The sequence below is a fragment of the Silurus meridionalis genome, chromosome 2 (assembly GCF_014805685.1).
Source record: "Silurus meridionalis isolate SWU-2019-XX chromosome 2, ASM1480568v1, whole genome shotgun sequence".
Classification (NCBI taxonomy): domain Eukaryota; kingdom Metazoa; phylum Chordata; class Actinopteri; order Siluriformes; family Siluridae; genus Silurus; species Silurus meridionalis.
The window spans coordinates 14,824,456-14,840,195 of record NC_060885.1 but is presented as its reverse complement, the minus strand read 5'-3'; the positions used below and the strand labels follow the sequence as shown (position 1 = coordinate 14,840,195).

The 15,740-nt window shown below is 41.7% G+C and overlaps 1 protein-coding gene across 2 annotated transcripts in view; it reads right to left on the bottom strand.

Annotated features, from left to right (window-relative positions):
• The window catches only part of bcl11aa (BAF chromatin remodeling complex subunit BCL11A a), a 44,793-nt gene that overhangs the window by 24,045 nt on the left and 5,008 nt on the right, over window positions 1–15,740 (bottom strand). The window lies entirely within an intron of this gene.

The window sequence follows — 15,740 nt, the reverse complement described above, 5'->3', positions numbered from 1 at the left end:
GCCAGCAGTGCTCTGTGCTGACACATGACGGTAGAGGAATCACAGGCTTAATACTGGCAGCCTGCCTCTCCAACTTGGCAGATCGTGGTCAGTGGGGGGGTAGAGAACATGATAGAAGCAGGATTTAGAGTGCGCTACACGGATGCTAATGAGCAGCGGCCAGGCCGGATTTATTTGCATTAGAAGACACAGGCTACTCAGCGTGCTATAAATTTGTTGTGCTTTATTGGCCTTGTGGCATGTATACATCAGAGATAATTTGGTTAAGACTGTTAGGTCTATTACACAATGAATTTCATTGGAGAGGGGAAAACTAACAGCATCGAGGGGTGTTATTAGCAGTCATGTGATGAGAATCCTGAATAACGGGATGAGTGCGTTCCCTCGTTTAAACTGCTAAGGTCTCCACTTAAATTATGAATAGAGTTTGGTGCTTATAAACAGAAAAGTGTTCGGGAAAAGTTACAGCTATTACAGTGGCTGGGAGAATTCTCTGGTCTGCACACACATAGTCTCACTTTCACACAGAGAAAGAGAAATCAATCATGAACTGTGTCGACCCTGAGAATATATATTAGTTCTTGCTGTTTTTGACCGCTTTCCTACTGGACAGCTATATGATGGCACACATCCCTCAGAGGTCTATGCTACCATTGCTCACACCTGTGTTCATGTTTGTGTGTTTGAGAGAGTGATGGATGAGGTCAGCCCTCTCTGAAGGGCAGAAGGGACATGGCTCACAGCCTATTGATCAGAAAGTGAGCTGAACAGTTAGCAGGCCCTGTAGGACCAGTGTTCTTTACTACTTACACACTACATTTTCCTTTATTATCTTCCCTAGTCTATCCTTATTCCCCCATCTGTCTCTTTCACCTGCACCATGGTTGGTGGGGGTAGAGGCAACACAATGTCAAAGATTAAACCATTTTCCCTCATTTCTATATGAACAGGAACTACGTTTTCAAGAAAAGAAGTAAAGAGCTGAAAAGCAAAAGAATAGTATTCGCCAATCCTTCAGACTGCAGGGCAGAAAGGGTCACTGGAGAATTGAGTTTTCCTCTGCTAGCACAGCTCACAACCAAGCTGACTGGTCAAGCAGAAAGGTGCATCTGTGTCTGGCAAGAAGGGTATTTTATGTTACAAATGGCCAAGAGAAAAAAAAACTGTGGGAGAGAAAGAGAAAAAAGAAAAGCACAGAGAAGAAACTCAGAGCGCGTGAAACCCCAGTGGTCATCTTGACTCAACCATGTGCAACATTTGAATAGCATCCTGTGCAGCTGTGTGTGTATGTATGTATGTGTGTTTCATCCAAACACAAATACTGTAAGCCCAGGGAGACCCTACACCTGCTTTAACTGCCAAAAAAGGAGAAAGCAGTGGAGTCAACACCAAAACTTATGTTTTGAAAAACAAAAGCTATTTGCGTGCACACACACAGACACACACAGACACACACAGAAACACACACAGACACAGTATTTTGACTATGGAAAAATGAATGCATATGAGACATTGCTCCTGTGTGAATGTGTGCTGAGCAGAAGCGTGATGGCTGGTGTCAGTTTCAGTCGGTCTTTCAGAACTCTCTCTGGCTCAGAGCTGGGCCTCAGTGACCAGTTGGCCTTTAAGGACATGAAAGAGGCCAGTATCTCTGCTGCTGCACCATTCAGCCATACAAAACGCAAACAAACAGCCCGCCAGACACAGAGGGCCAGGGAAAGCCGGGCACTGGAGAACACAGCAGCCATGCAGCGCCAGTCTACAGAGAGATATGGGGACAGAAAACCCCGCGTCTATCAGTTTTAGCCATCGCAACATCTACAGCCAGCTTGGCTTGAAAGCTACAGAGTCTGAGATCAGTGAAGCACTGGAAGTGCAGCCACTCAAGTCCTACACAAGCACCACTGCAGCTGAAAACATAGTTGCAGAGGCAGCAAATCTGTGGCTACTGATTGAGCAGAGATCGCTTCATACACACACACATACACACACACACACACACACACACACACTCCAGCTAACCAGAATCCCCTAGTGCACACCATCTCACACATGAGGCTGACCAGCAACTTATCAAAAGCATTAACAAGTTTTTGTTAAAAGGCTATAAAAGTCTGGCAGGGTTAGAGTTCATGCTGTCAGCTCTGGAGAACAGAGTAGCATGGCTTATGGAAGCAGAGTAATGCGTTTAACAGTACACAGTTTTAAAAATGGAATGTTGCAGAAAAAAGAGTGTGATAGGGAGGGTGAGAAAGAAAGAGAGAGAATAACTCCTACTCAGACCTCTGTGTGTGCACTGGAAAGCCAGAGTCATAAAACAGTGAACAAAGAGCAGCTAGCCTGGCACAGAGTGTGTGTGTGTGTGTGTGTGTGTGTGTGTGTGTGTGTGTGTGTGTGTAAAGAGAGAGAGAGAGAGAGAGAGAGAGAGAGAGAGAGAGAGAGAGAGAGAGAGAGAGAGTAAGAGAGAGAGGGAGAAATAGAGATAGAGAAAGACAGATAGGAAGGATAAGTTTGCCAAGATGTCAAAATTGTCTCATGAGCTACAGAGAAATTCAGGCAGAAAGTTAGCCACGGTTTCTATTGATTGCACTTTGCTGGAGAATGCTCAGAGGATCAAGTTCAGACACTCACCACTGCACAAAGATAGGTGCCTTCTCCTCCTCTGACTTAACCCATATCGCCCGAGTGCCACTCAGTAAAAAGAAAGTGCAGTGTCATACAAAGAATCTGAGTTTTTGGCAGATATAATGAAGATATAAAGATCTATTAAAAGAATTGACATGGTATCTGATAGTGTTTCTGTTGTCGGAGAAGCACCAGGATGCTGAACAAACACACACTAACACACATGCACAGTGCATCCTGGGCAGTGAGACTTTCTTCAGGCAAACTGTTCATAAAAACGGCACTTTAGAGAGACCCCATACGGCCCAAAGCAAACATTACAGATCCTCCTGCCTCTGACAGCGTCTGAAACCAGACCTGTTGCAAATGCTTCAGCCATTCCCGCAAACTCATCCCAGCAAAGCTTCAAGAAAGAGAAAGACAAAGAGAGGGTGGAATAGTGATATAGAGTAAAGGAGAGGAAAAATAAACAAAAGGCCACATCTAACTTCTTTCACTCCATCACAACTTTAATGCACTCCAAGAATGAAGAGAAGCTCCATTAGAATTATTCAGTGGTATAATGTGGTATTTAGGACATTAAGCGTGAGAGGTCTGTGTGCCTGTCTTAACAAAAACTGAGCCAAGACCAATTTACCTCTATAACCATACCAGGAACTGACAGTAAATAACATAGCACACAAAGTTTTTATGTGCAAAATTAAATTTGGACTAGCCAAAAAAAAACAATCCAGGCCAATTATACCTCAATAAATGCCCTTGCATTGAGAAGTGAGGGGGCAGGTTTCACAGTGATGCTTAGGCCAAAGAGCGACCACAGGTGGCTGTGTGGAACTGGAGGGCATGTGCATTAATCATTGGTACCAATCTCCTGGTCCCCACACACACAAAAAACACCAAAATATGCCACGGTAAACTTAATCCATACATCACCCTCTGCCAGTGCTGACCCCATTAGCAGGGTCTCCCTCCTGGCATTAGCACAGCATCCCCAGTCCCACAAAGGAGCAGTAGATGATGATTATTGCCTCCCACTGCTCCTCTGCCCTCTGCTGCTCCCACGGACTCAGGGACAGCAATAGGACAAAGTGTTGTGCAAAATAGAGTACCTGGAACAGTAGCTAATCCATCTCCCTTTTTTTTTTAGAATGGTTTACTAGTCTGGGTTCGAAGGTATACCATTAGAAGTCACTGCACCAGAGGTCAGTATGTCGAGGCCAGGCGAGCTTTTCCTGAAGCAGGGTCCAGTGCTTTGACCCCAATCATGTTACATGTAAATAAGCCACGTAGCCAGTTTCACACTGTAATACTTAATATGCACTGTAATGCCAGCTGCCTCCCACAGCTCACACAAACACACATGACCCAGTGACTCCAAAAACCAGGCAGTTTCTCTTAGAGCAGATCAAGATGTCATTCTGCACAAACATTCACTAATAATACACAGCCCATTTCTGAGCTCACACACTTTCACATCCACATGCCCTGCTACAGCTCTTAACAGTCAGTCTGAATACAGAAATGTTAATATGTCGGTCAGCCAGCTCTGGTCACTAGAGAATACTGTGGTTATATTTAACTGGCACCAAAAAAAAATTATCTAATTTATTGAACGTTCTAGACCAAGAGCTTCCTTTTAGACTGCACTCAGGCACCCACACAAATAAATATTATTAGTCACCAGATGCACATTTGGAGAAAAGAGCCAGATTCAGCACTGCAATAAAATAGTTATTAAAAAATACATCAACACACTATTTTTGTGAAAATAAACAGTGTGGTCCGGAAATTGCTCATGAACTAAAACACCAAAACCATGGTTATAGATATTTTAGGTATATGATGTTTCTCAGGAGATTACAGTCACTGAGCATGGTATGTTGCCTGCAGGTGAGTGCGTACATTCATACCGGTTTTGCTGGTTTCCCGTCATTCAGACCAGTACTGCCCTCTGCCCTGTCTCTACCATTCACCTTTGATATAGCAGGTAGTTTGCAGCAGGTGGAGATCAGTGGTGTGTCTCTGATAAGAGGGAGCACATTTATTGCCTTCTGTTCCTTAATGGCGGGAACCTTCTGTCCCCTATATGACTGCCAATCCACTAAGAGCACAACCATAACCACTTGAATGCAGCACACACTAGGCAGACAGAGTGGCTGTCAGGGCCAAAGCGCTGCCTCTCTGGACCCGCAAAGGGCTGAACTGGTTAATCAACAACTGGCAAGCTGAGAGAGCCAGAAAAAGAGGTTAAGCATCCTATGCTAAAGAACCTGGCATGCTCAATCAATAACATAGACCTTTCTCAAACTACAAATTGGCCCTGGGTTCCTTTGAGCACCTTCCATCCTAAATAAAGCAGGAAAGCTGGCTGAAAAAAAAAGACGATTGAGTCATGAAGCTGGTTTCCAGCTGGACCTGTGCAGAGAGTTTGGTGGGGGTAGGGGGTCTTGTGGGGTGATGAATAACTGAGTTCTGGTCAGAACTGGCCTAAGGTTCACTGGCCATCCCTCAGAGGAAGAGGAAAAATCGATGGCATCCGCCGCTGACGGGTGTAAGTGGGTCATACATCAGGGGTCCAGGGGTCCAGCGCTGCTTAGCAAGCATAGACTAGGCAGCCAGGCTGGAGCACAGCCGGCAGTGACAGGCAGCATAGAGGAAATGTCCCAGCTAGGGCACAACACAATATGTGGCACTTTCCACCTCAGCCGCATCTTAAGCGAATCTCTTCTGCAGCTTTGAACCACCACCTGACAGTTTTAAAAGGTTTAAAAAATACTGCTCCTCTGACTCGGGTGAAATGTAATTTTTTATGAAGTAAATAGTTTTTCTCCCCATCTAATAAGTCTCCTTTCTTTAGTATATCCCCATTTTATTAGACTGTTGAGGATCGACAGGTTACTGTTATCAGAACAAGACTTTCTTTTTTCTTTCTTGCCTTTTGTTTTTCTTCTTCAAGGTAAGGCAAGTTGACAGAGCACTGGCTACAAGGCCAGCTAACCGGTCTAAACTGGTTCTGGCATGGGGAGGTGCTGGCAGTGAGAAGTGTAGTGTCGTTTTTTGCCTACAGCCAAAAAGAACTGTTGATGTATCGTCAGCAGGTCTGGTGGCAGAGAGAAAGGGTGATGAAGGGAGAGCAAGATAAAGGGAAAAGAAAGAAAGAAAGAAAGAAAGAAAGAAAGAAAGAAAGAAAGAAAGAAAGAAAGAAAGAAAGAAAGATTGTGAAAAAGTTGTGAAAAAGTTGTGAACAAGAAAGACAGAATAAGTAGAAGCAGATAGTGACAGTGTGCAAGAAAGAGAGAGAGGAGGGTAAGAGAAATTGAAAAGGCTCGATAGAGCAGAGGCTATGACACTGTCTCATCAAATGCCTGGAATTCAGCCAAGTTCATCTGTTAATGGACAACCACCGTAGGGCCCTACCCTTCCCCCACCAACTGACACACTCCCCCACCTCCTCCTTTTCCTCCCTTCCTCTTTACTCCAACTCCCAAACACTTGCTCTCTTTCTCACTCTCCTCTTTTCTATCTGAAGAAAGCTAGACATAGATTATTCCTGCGCCTTTCCCTTTTCTATTCAAGATAAACAAAGTGCTTCAGGTTCAGGGCACACCCTGGGACCCCTGACAAAGCCATCTATCATCCTGTCTGGCTGAGCCAGTCTGACCACACTGAGCCCAAGGAGACTAATGGGGCCGCTGGACAATTTTGCCTTTGTGCGGCTGCCCCTTCTGCTCCAACATCGCCATTCCTTCACCCATTCACACACAGATGTGCTCTACCAGTGCCTCTGAGGTCTAGATGAAGCTCCCGTCTTTCTCAAAGAAGCAGGAGTTCCAAAACCAACTAAATCAAAACAAAATTTATGATAGAATAGTGAAATCAAGAGAAAAAGAGTGAATGAGGGGGTTGTGGTTTTAGTAGGGAAGTTAAAGAACAGTAAGCATCATCCCCAGACGTGTTGAGACACATGCGGTTGCTGGAGCTTCCCAGGGAATGACATGCAGGGGAGAAAACAAAATAAAGGGGGGAAAGATAAAAGAACAAGAGAGTGATAGAGAGTGGGAGAAGAGAAAAAAAACAGCTGTCATTCACAGGGTTTAAAAAGTTAGAGCTGTTTTTTTGTTTGTTTGTTTTATGTTTCTTACTTCCTTTTAGTTTTTTCCACTTTCTAACCAGTAACATCAATATGAGATTTCTCTCATTGTTATTATAAGATGATTTATATTTTTTATTGTTAAATCTTGTTAAATCCGTTTTAACACTAAAGGGCTCTGCTCTCAACAGGAGACACAGCAGTGACTATTGTTACTGGCCACTGTCAACAAGGAGAGACTGACATGGCACCGTGCCTATTGTTCCGGCAGATATCTGATACTGAACAAGGATTAGGGCAGAAAAACATAAAGCACCCCTTGTACTTTAAACAACAACATAAAGCGTCCTCCAGACTGGGAGTGTGTGTTCTGGGAGCTAAAGTAAAGAATGTGAAGAAGAAGAAGTTCAGTGTGTGTGTGTGTGTGTGTGTGTGTGTGTGTGTGTGTGTGTGCACACTGAGCTGAGAGAACAGGCTAGAGGCAGAAGCGTCCTTTGGGGATAGGTTCCTGTTCAGAGCACAAACAGACAACAGCACACACACAGTTCACAACCCCCGCTGTGAAACAAACAGCCCGGTGCCTTTGCCAGGATCTAATCCCATCTCATGAACGCACACATATACAGTACCCACACTTCACTCTGCAGATACAACTATACTGCGTTCCATCCAGGACTCCAAGCAGGCCATGCCACTGACAAAACAAACATGTTTCTCAAGAACTGCTCAGCTACGTCTACCACACAATTCTGTTAAGCCCATCTGCTGCTTCTATCAACAAGCCGAGATCAGCCGCCGAGAGTGATAGAGCTGTACACAAAAGCAAAGAAAGAGACTGAATGACAGGATTAGACAAACCGGAGAACACTAATGAGAGGTAAACAGACTGAGCAAGGAGAAGAGGTAGAATTTAGAAAGAAACAGCAAAGAGGGGGAATGGAGAGAGGAGAGTAAGAAAGAGAGAGCACGAGAGACAGAGTGAGGTGTGTGTGTGTGTGTGTGTGTGTGTGTGTGTGTGTGTGTGAGAGAGAGAGAGAGAGAGAGAGAGTGTGTGTGTGTGTGTGTGTGTGTGTGTGTGTGTGTGTGTGCATGTGTGAGAGAGAGAGAGAGAGAGAGAGAGAGAGAGAGAGAGAGAGAGAGAGAGAGAGAGAGAGAAAATGACTGCTTGTAGTCATTTAATCACTGAGCAGAGTGGACTAATCAGCCTCTAATACAGAGATCAGGCACATCCTGGATGGAGCGCTCATCCTCTCTCTCCGTGAGTCAACTAAACCTCCGGCGTCATTTCACTGTTTCTTTACCCATTTTGGAACGATAAATTATCCATTAGATTTCATCATATCTTACTAAAGCAATTACATCAAGAAAATGATAGCGCGTGTGGAATCAATTATGCATGCCCTTGGCCGGAGACCAGAGGCTGGGAAGTCAGAGAAGGCAGTTACACACACACACACACACACACACAGGCCATACTTACATACACATGTATCCAGACACACACACACACACACACACACACACACACACACACACACACACACACACACACACACAACAAAGCCACACACAAACACACCGGCAAAAAAACACACACCCACAAATAAAGATGACTCGAGATCCTGGATCTCACAGATGTGCCCCATCAGTTCATCTTACTACCTAAAAAGTTCATGCACTTAATAATTTATTTGTGTTCTGGATACGGTTTCCCAGCTGAATATTAACAACTTTGAAGCGTGCTCGAGCCAGGGTAGGGCTAAAAGAGTCCTGAGGAAACAGTGCCTGCTGGGTCCCCCTAGCCCTGGCACTCTTCCCTCCTCCTCCTCCTCCTGCCTCTCCTCCTCCTCCTTCTACCTCTCTCTCTCCTTAACTTCTTCATTTTCTCCCTTTTGCTCTTCCTCACTCCCTCTCTCAAACGTTTCCATTAGTGAAAGCTCTGCTTTAACATACACAACTTATTCTCCCCCCAGATTACAAATTCCATTTAATGACAATTGAGATTTCAGCATTTCCTTGTAGTATTCACACAATGCTGGTATGGAATAAAGAGCAAGAGACAAATAAAACATACAACAAGAAAGCAAAGAAATGTAATAAATATTCCTGTTGAGTTTTTGTTTCGTTTGGATTTTTAAAATTTGTTTGTTTATTTGTTGCTCGCTCATGTGGTTTTTCCTGAGCTCGTTATAGGATACTTTATTTTACTCATCTTACTGACAGATTTCATTTTTTTCCAGTTACATATTTATATATATAGATAAAGGGACTTGACATGGGTCTCAATAGTTCCAATGATGAGAGAGAGTGCGTGAGTGTGTGTGAGTGTGTGTGTGTGTGTGTGTGTGTGTGTGTGTGTGTCTGTGTGAAGACTAGTCAACATCTGCTTCCACACAGGGGAGGTGGGGTACATAAAGATCTGGCTGTCTGCTGAGCTTTATACGCATACACAACCCCCAGCCACAGACAGAACTGTGTGAATGTAGAGTGAATGTGTGTGTGTGTGTGTGTGTGTGTGTGTGTGTGGTGGGAAAGAAGACCCCGCTTGAGTGTGTGTGTGTGTGTGTGTGTGTGTGTGTGTGTGTGTGTGTGTGCTGTGCTGAGGCTGATCAGTAGTGATTAACTGTAGCGCCATATGCAAAGTGCTTTAATGAAGGGGTGCCGAGTCATCATGTAAATTAAATATGTCAAATCTCCTGGTGAACTTTCAATCTTAACATGCAAAACGTTTCCTTATTTTACATCTTGCACTTTTTTCCCCATGTATAAAAAAACCCCCAGAAGTCATATACACAATTTTTACCTTTTCAATTTTTTTTTTAATGATTAAACATTCACTGTGTTAAGCAGCACACACATACACACACGCACACACACGCACAGGCACGCTCTCTCTGCAGAAGGTCTGACAGGCCGTGCTGATGTGTTCGGAATGCACATGGTAATAGGCCAATCAAAAATGCAAAACAATTGGCAATTACTGAGAGGATCTAATGGTCATTAGAATTTACAACTAGGTAATGAACTAAAGTCTGCCCATACCATGCATATTCATAAAGCAATTTAGGCCTTGAAGATTAAAGAAGTGCTTAAAATTCAAATGAGCCTGAGCAAATTATCAGTAAGATTCAGTCAGGAAATAGGGAAGTAGGGGCTTGTGTATCTACTTTGTGTGTGTGCGTGTGTGCGTGTGTGTGTGTGTGTGTGTGTGTATGTGTGTGTGGAGATGCAGGGATGTCTTCTGTGTCTAAGCGTGCAGTGTGCCATTTTCCTGTTAACCAGGTTTTGTTAACAGGAAAACAACAATCAGCAGTGTGTGTGTGTGTGTGTGTGTGTGTGTGTGTGTGTGTGTGTGTGTTTTACTAATTTCTTATTCTTTAGAAAAATTGAATGTCACTAATATTACTGACTTACTGAGTTATGTATTTTATACTAACTTTATACTATTGATAACTAAAGTATTAAAATTAAAATTTGCAATATGTGGAATTATAAATATGAACTGAGAATATTGCCTGTACATGCCCTGACATACTACAACTATAGAGAGCAGGAAAGAATCATAGTCTGGTATTTCATATCAGTGAACAATACATCCTGACAGAAAAAAAAGATCTAAATGTAGATGTCAGAGAGGTTCTATAGTTGTATTAGTAACATTCATTTAACATGAATACAGTAGAGTTTTGACATCGTGCATTCTAAATATAAAGCCATTAATATATTAGTAGACAGGCAGGAGATGTGACAGACTTTCCTGTGCTGTGTGAGGGGTGATGACCCCCGCAGGCACGGCCGATGAGCTGTCGGATTACACTCTAAACAATACACTCAGCAAGATTTCCTAACTTTAGCATGGACACACACTATCCAGTCGCACACCACAAATACAAGTGTATCCATTCTGGAGGTAAGAGTACTTGAGTTATGATTTTGAGAGAAGACTTACAGTTAAGAAGAGTTAGTGATGTTTTTTGAATATGGAGAATATTTTCTTCAAGTATTTGCTTTCGAGAAAAAGAGTTTGCATGTCATATGCATACTTTAAATATGCTTAATACTGGCAAGACCATTAACTGTCATTAGACAAACAAGAGTTGTACCATGCTTAAATAAACATATAAGAATCGTATAAATGTGCACTGAGTTATTAATTGTTATTAAGAACTGTGAATATGAAAAACTATATTAAAAACACATTTCGGTATGTTTCTCAAAAATAAAAATATCAGGTTTCCCTTCGCAGCCTTTACTTCTACTACTGTGAACAGCGGAGAACACACACACACACACACACACACACACACACACACACACACACACACACATTGACAGCCACTAAAACTAGGCAAGCCTCCAATACTAACATGAGCACAGCAAGCAATCAGTCAGTTCACACACAAGCAGAAACATATACACACACTAGGTCGGGTCTTGGCACGCTCCGTATTAAATGGGCACATGTCTGAGAAATGTGTCATGGATTTGAGTGACTTGTAGCATATTCAATGCTAGCACTCACTTTTTCTTTGTATTTAAATATAACATTAAGCAGGTGCCCACTGTCCTGCTTTCATTTTCACAGAGTAGCTATGTGTACTGGAAGAAACAGATCAGTAAGGAGAGAAGAAACAAACAAAAAAAAAAAACAGAGCCCTGGACGTGCCTAGAGAGAGTCGACTTCTACCATTTGTAACCATTAGAGCCCAGATGAATTGATCACATTGAGTGTCTTGGATGACAGAAGCTGAAAGTGGTGAGTGTCACTGTTGGTCAAGGTGACCTCACACACTCTTGCCCTTTGAAACGTGAGAGGCAGAGTGAGGAAGAGGAAGAACAGAAGTATCAATAAGCTTGAAAAGCTGACAGTCATATTTGGAGGGGGCTGCTTTTATAAAATAAGACTAACACACCAGAATTTGTGTGCGTGTCTGTGTGTTTAGAACCGTAAAGGTAAACAGAGTAGTAAAAGCCTAGCCTGCCATTGGCTGCCAGTCCTGCTCTGTGCCAACTCTCCTCTGGCACTGTCCACTGAGGGATGTCCTGTTGCAACATTGCCAACTCACATACCCTTTCATGTTCTTCCGCACACCCCTCAACACACACACTCGCACGCATACACACATGCACACATGTCTCTCAGTAACCACAAACAAATGTAGAACTGCACACAAGCACATATAAGCGCATTCTCAAAAGTATAGAACAGTAATTTTGCGTCCTTCATCAAATGTTTCGAAAAGCCCACTCTGTAATCCACTGGAACTTATAAATACACTTTGTAGTACATAAACATTTTTATAGACACACACTCAATAACAATATGACAAAATTCAGTGGGTCTGCACACTATATAACCACACACATGCTCACACTTCAGCTCAGCAATGACATCCCAAAGCTAAACAACAAAAAAATTATAATAAAGTTTTATTAAAATAAAAAAAGAAAGAAAAGGAAAGAAAAACAGCAAAGCTCCTAAAGGCAGTGGTTACCTGTACTGTATTCCCTATTCTCTGTTCCCCAGTTCAACATTGCTCTCTGCTAATATTAGGAAACAGGTTTCTCTTATTTCTTTGAATTGCTTTAAACAGTAATTCTGGATCGTTCCGGCTCTGAAGCAGTACAATACTGAGCAATAAGAGAGGGAAAAGACGGGAGCAGATTGACGAGAGCTGAGATTTTTTTGCCTGTTGTGATGGAGGAGCCTCCATTGTCCCGTTGTGGGAGGGTCGCAGGGAAGAAGCGTCACAGGCTGGTGAGACAGAAAGGGTGGCACTGTGCCAGGCTTTGCCCGTCTGCCTGCTAAATACCTTTGTTCCCAACAAGCTGGCTTTTACTGAAAAACCAGGTGAAGAGGACATTTACAGGGCTATGATCTTTCACAAAAAAAATTCTCCTAATAATAATAATAATAATAATAATAATAACAATAATAATAATAATATTAATATGTCTTCAGCACAACAACTCACAAGTCAACAAATATGTGTGCCATGGTCCATTAAATGAAAATAAAAGCAAACGAGCAAAACCCACCCCCACAGTACACAGCCGACTGGATCATGCAAATCAGTGCTGAGGATGCCGGATATCACAATGCATCTGTAAGCTATGCTCTGAGTAAGAGCCACCGAAACACGCAACTGCTTCAGGAGAGGAGAATTAAACATTATCATCCACCATTAATTAAACCGCATCCCTAAGGACAGTATTATGCATCTCTTTCTATGTTTCTGTTACTCTCTCTCTCTCTCTCTCTCTCTCACACACACACACACACACACACACACACACACACATATCTCTGACTTAATACATTTTTGAAGCTCAAACAGGGGCGGTTGTAAATGTTTCCAAGCAGAAGACTCAGTGGAGCAATCTCAGCAGTGAAAAGAAATAAACATGCATTCTTCAAGAAATTATATGCATGTTTCCGTTCCGATGCATATTCATAAATAGCACCTTTGTAGGTGCTCTTACACTGTCGTAGCTTGGCAAAGACATGTTTCTTTGTCATGCACACAAGGCACTTCCTGATAATGCGTTTAACAGTGGAAAAATAAATGTAGGAAAATGTATGGGAGGCCATGCATATTCAAAAGTAAATGCATTGCAGCATTCACAAAATAGGCATCTGTCTGAGCCCAGTCTCAATAAAAAATTTATCAAAAATATATATTTTTTTCACTTTTTGTAATGCCTGCACAAGTCTAATGTTCGATACATCAATAGATATATATTTTTCCAATTTTTTATTGTTTTTACAGCAACTATTCATTTAATATTCATGTATTTGTTATCACAACGATGAGATGCACGCATGCACAGTTATATGCAAAAGCAAAACGGTTTAAGTGAGTTCTGTTTTTCACACGGTGAAAAATGTGTTAAATGCACAGATACATTCACTGCTTTGACCAGCATTCTTTTCTAAAGCTGAACTTTGATGCGCTGATGATAATTAAAATAAATTATTTTAGAAAGTAAAAAAAATAATAATTACTTGGGGAAATAAACACCAACCATGTTACATTTTTAGAACAGAAACTTGCAGACAGCTTATATGCAAACTAATCTCATAGAGTGTAAAACAATGAAAATAGACATAGCTGAAAACAGCTCAGCAAAGAACATAAAAAATATATATTATCTGCACAGAGGCCTATTCTGTATTGCTCAGTATTCCACTGAATCAATCAGTGTGTCTGTCAGTTCTAGCGTGCAGTGAAGTCATCGGTTTCAAAAGAACGCCATGGCAAGCGTCTTGACTCACCTATACACCTAAATGTTTTGTTTTAATAGAATCTAATGAATTGTGTCAAAGAAAAAAAAAGAAGCTATTTTCAAATTTCAAAAGAAAATTTTTTTAAAAGGTTTAACACAATACATCTTGTTAGTCCCCTTTTCCAGGATAAACATATTAATCTTATTTAATAAATCACAGATTTAAGTGCTTTTTTCAACATTACTTTGGTTAAAAAAGGGATGAGTAGGAGTGGTGGATTTGAGAAACGAGAGAAGTGGAAAGGAAAACAGAAGACAGGCGATGGTAAAGGACAAGAAAAGGCATGAGAAGAAAGCTGCAGAGTCGATTAGCTCTATAGTTTTTGTCTGGGCCCCTTAACCAGGATACATGGCCTATTTGGGGCACACACACACACACACACACACACACACACACACACACACACACACCTCTACTCACTGCTCTTTTTCATGTATACACACACAAGCGCGCACTCGCACACACGGCACGCACACGCACACACACACACACGCGCACACACACACACACACACACACAGTCCACCAACCATTCCTCTGTGACAGCAACTGCCTTTCGTCTCTCTGAGTTACTCTATATGGGAATTGTGATGTTACATCACACATGTAGCCTCCATATTTGGTGGTTTGGACAACACTATAGACATAATTAGTTAAAACCAGCGAAAATCATTTAAAAAAACATACAGATTATTCTAATTATAGCAATATAAAACTTTAAATATAACAAAATAATAATAATAAAAATACTTTTTTAACTTATCTCCTCATACATGTGCTTTTTGCTTGTTTATTAAGTATGGCTAATTAATATTTTTGTTGACCTGCCATGAAAGAGTAACAGAGATAAAGGATGATAAGGTCATTCCCACAAAACTGCTTTAAAACATCACAAGCACATATAATACCAGTGACCCATTGATATCAGCTGAACCCTGCTACATTATAATGTAAATGAGTTTAATAACCCGCTTAGGGTCTGACAGAAACAAGAGACGTGTGTAATAGCTAGCGAATATAAAAGAGGTTGTATAATTTGCACAGAAATGGCATCAACGTTTTTTTTTTTTTAAACAAAGGGGTTAACTACACATTGCTGACCCTGCTTACCACAATTATATATTAAAAACCTACATCAATCTAATGTATGTGCAGGCTTCGAGAACCACAGCTAACCACAGTGTTCGATGAGTTTCACTAAAAATGTAAGTGAGTAGTGGAAACAGAAACAGCTGTACAGCTGAATTATGGAGATGATAAAAGGCCTGTAGTGACAGGCCCAAATCACTGGAGATGGGACTGAGCAGCCCAGGCATTTCCTAGAACCTGATCTTTGAAGCAGACCAGGGAATGGCCCGATGTAAGACCAGGGCAGAAAAACAGGCTGGAGAGACTCACTCACACTTTTTTCTGCTCCCTGCAAGCGCTCTGTCTAAATCAGTTCAAGCAGATCCGTGCGCATACACACACCTTATTTCTAATGTTAAACAGATCACAGGAATGACATTCACTAATGTTATTTACAAGAGCCATAGGAATACCTTGTGCCGCATTTTAACAATCTGCATTCCAAACACTTTTTTATAAGGTTGTTTACCATCAAAGTAATAAACTGCACTGTAATTTATTTCCATAGCCGTATTTAAAGTTTCACAGTTCCTTATTTATTGCAAGCAGATATTCAATGAAACATGTTTTAAATTAAATAAAAAGCTGCAATATATAACTAGAAGTGCTA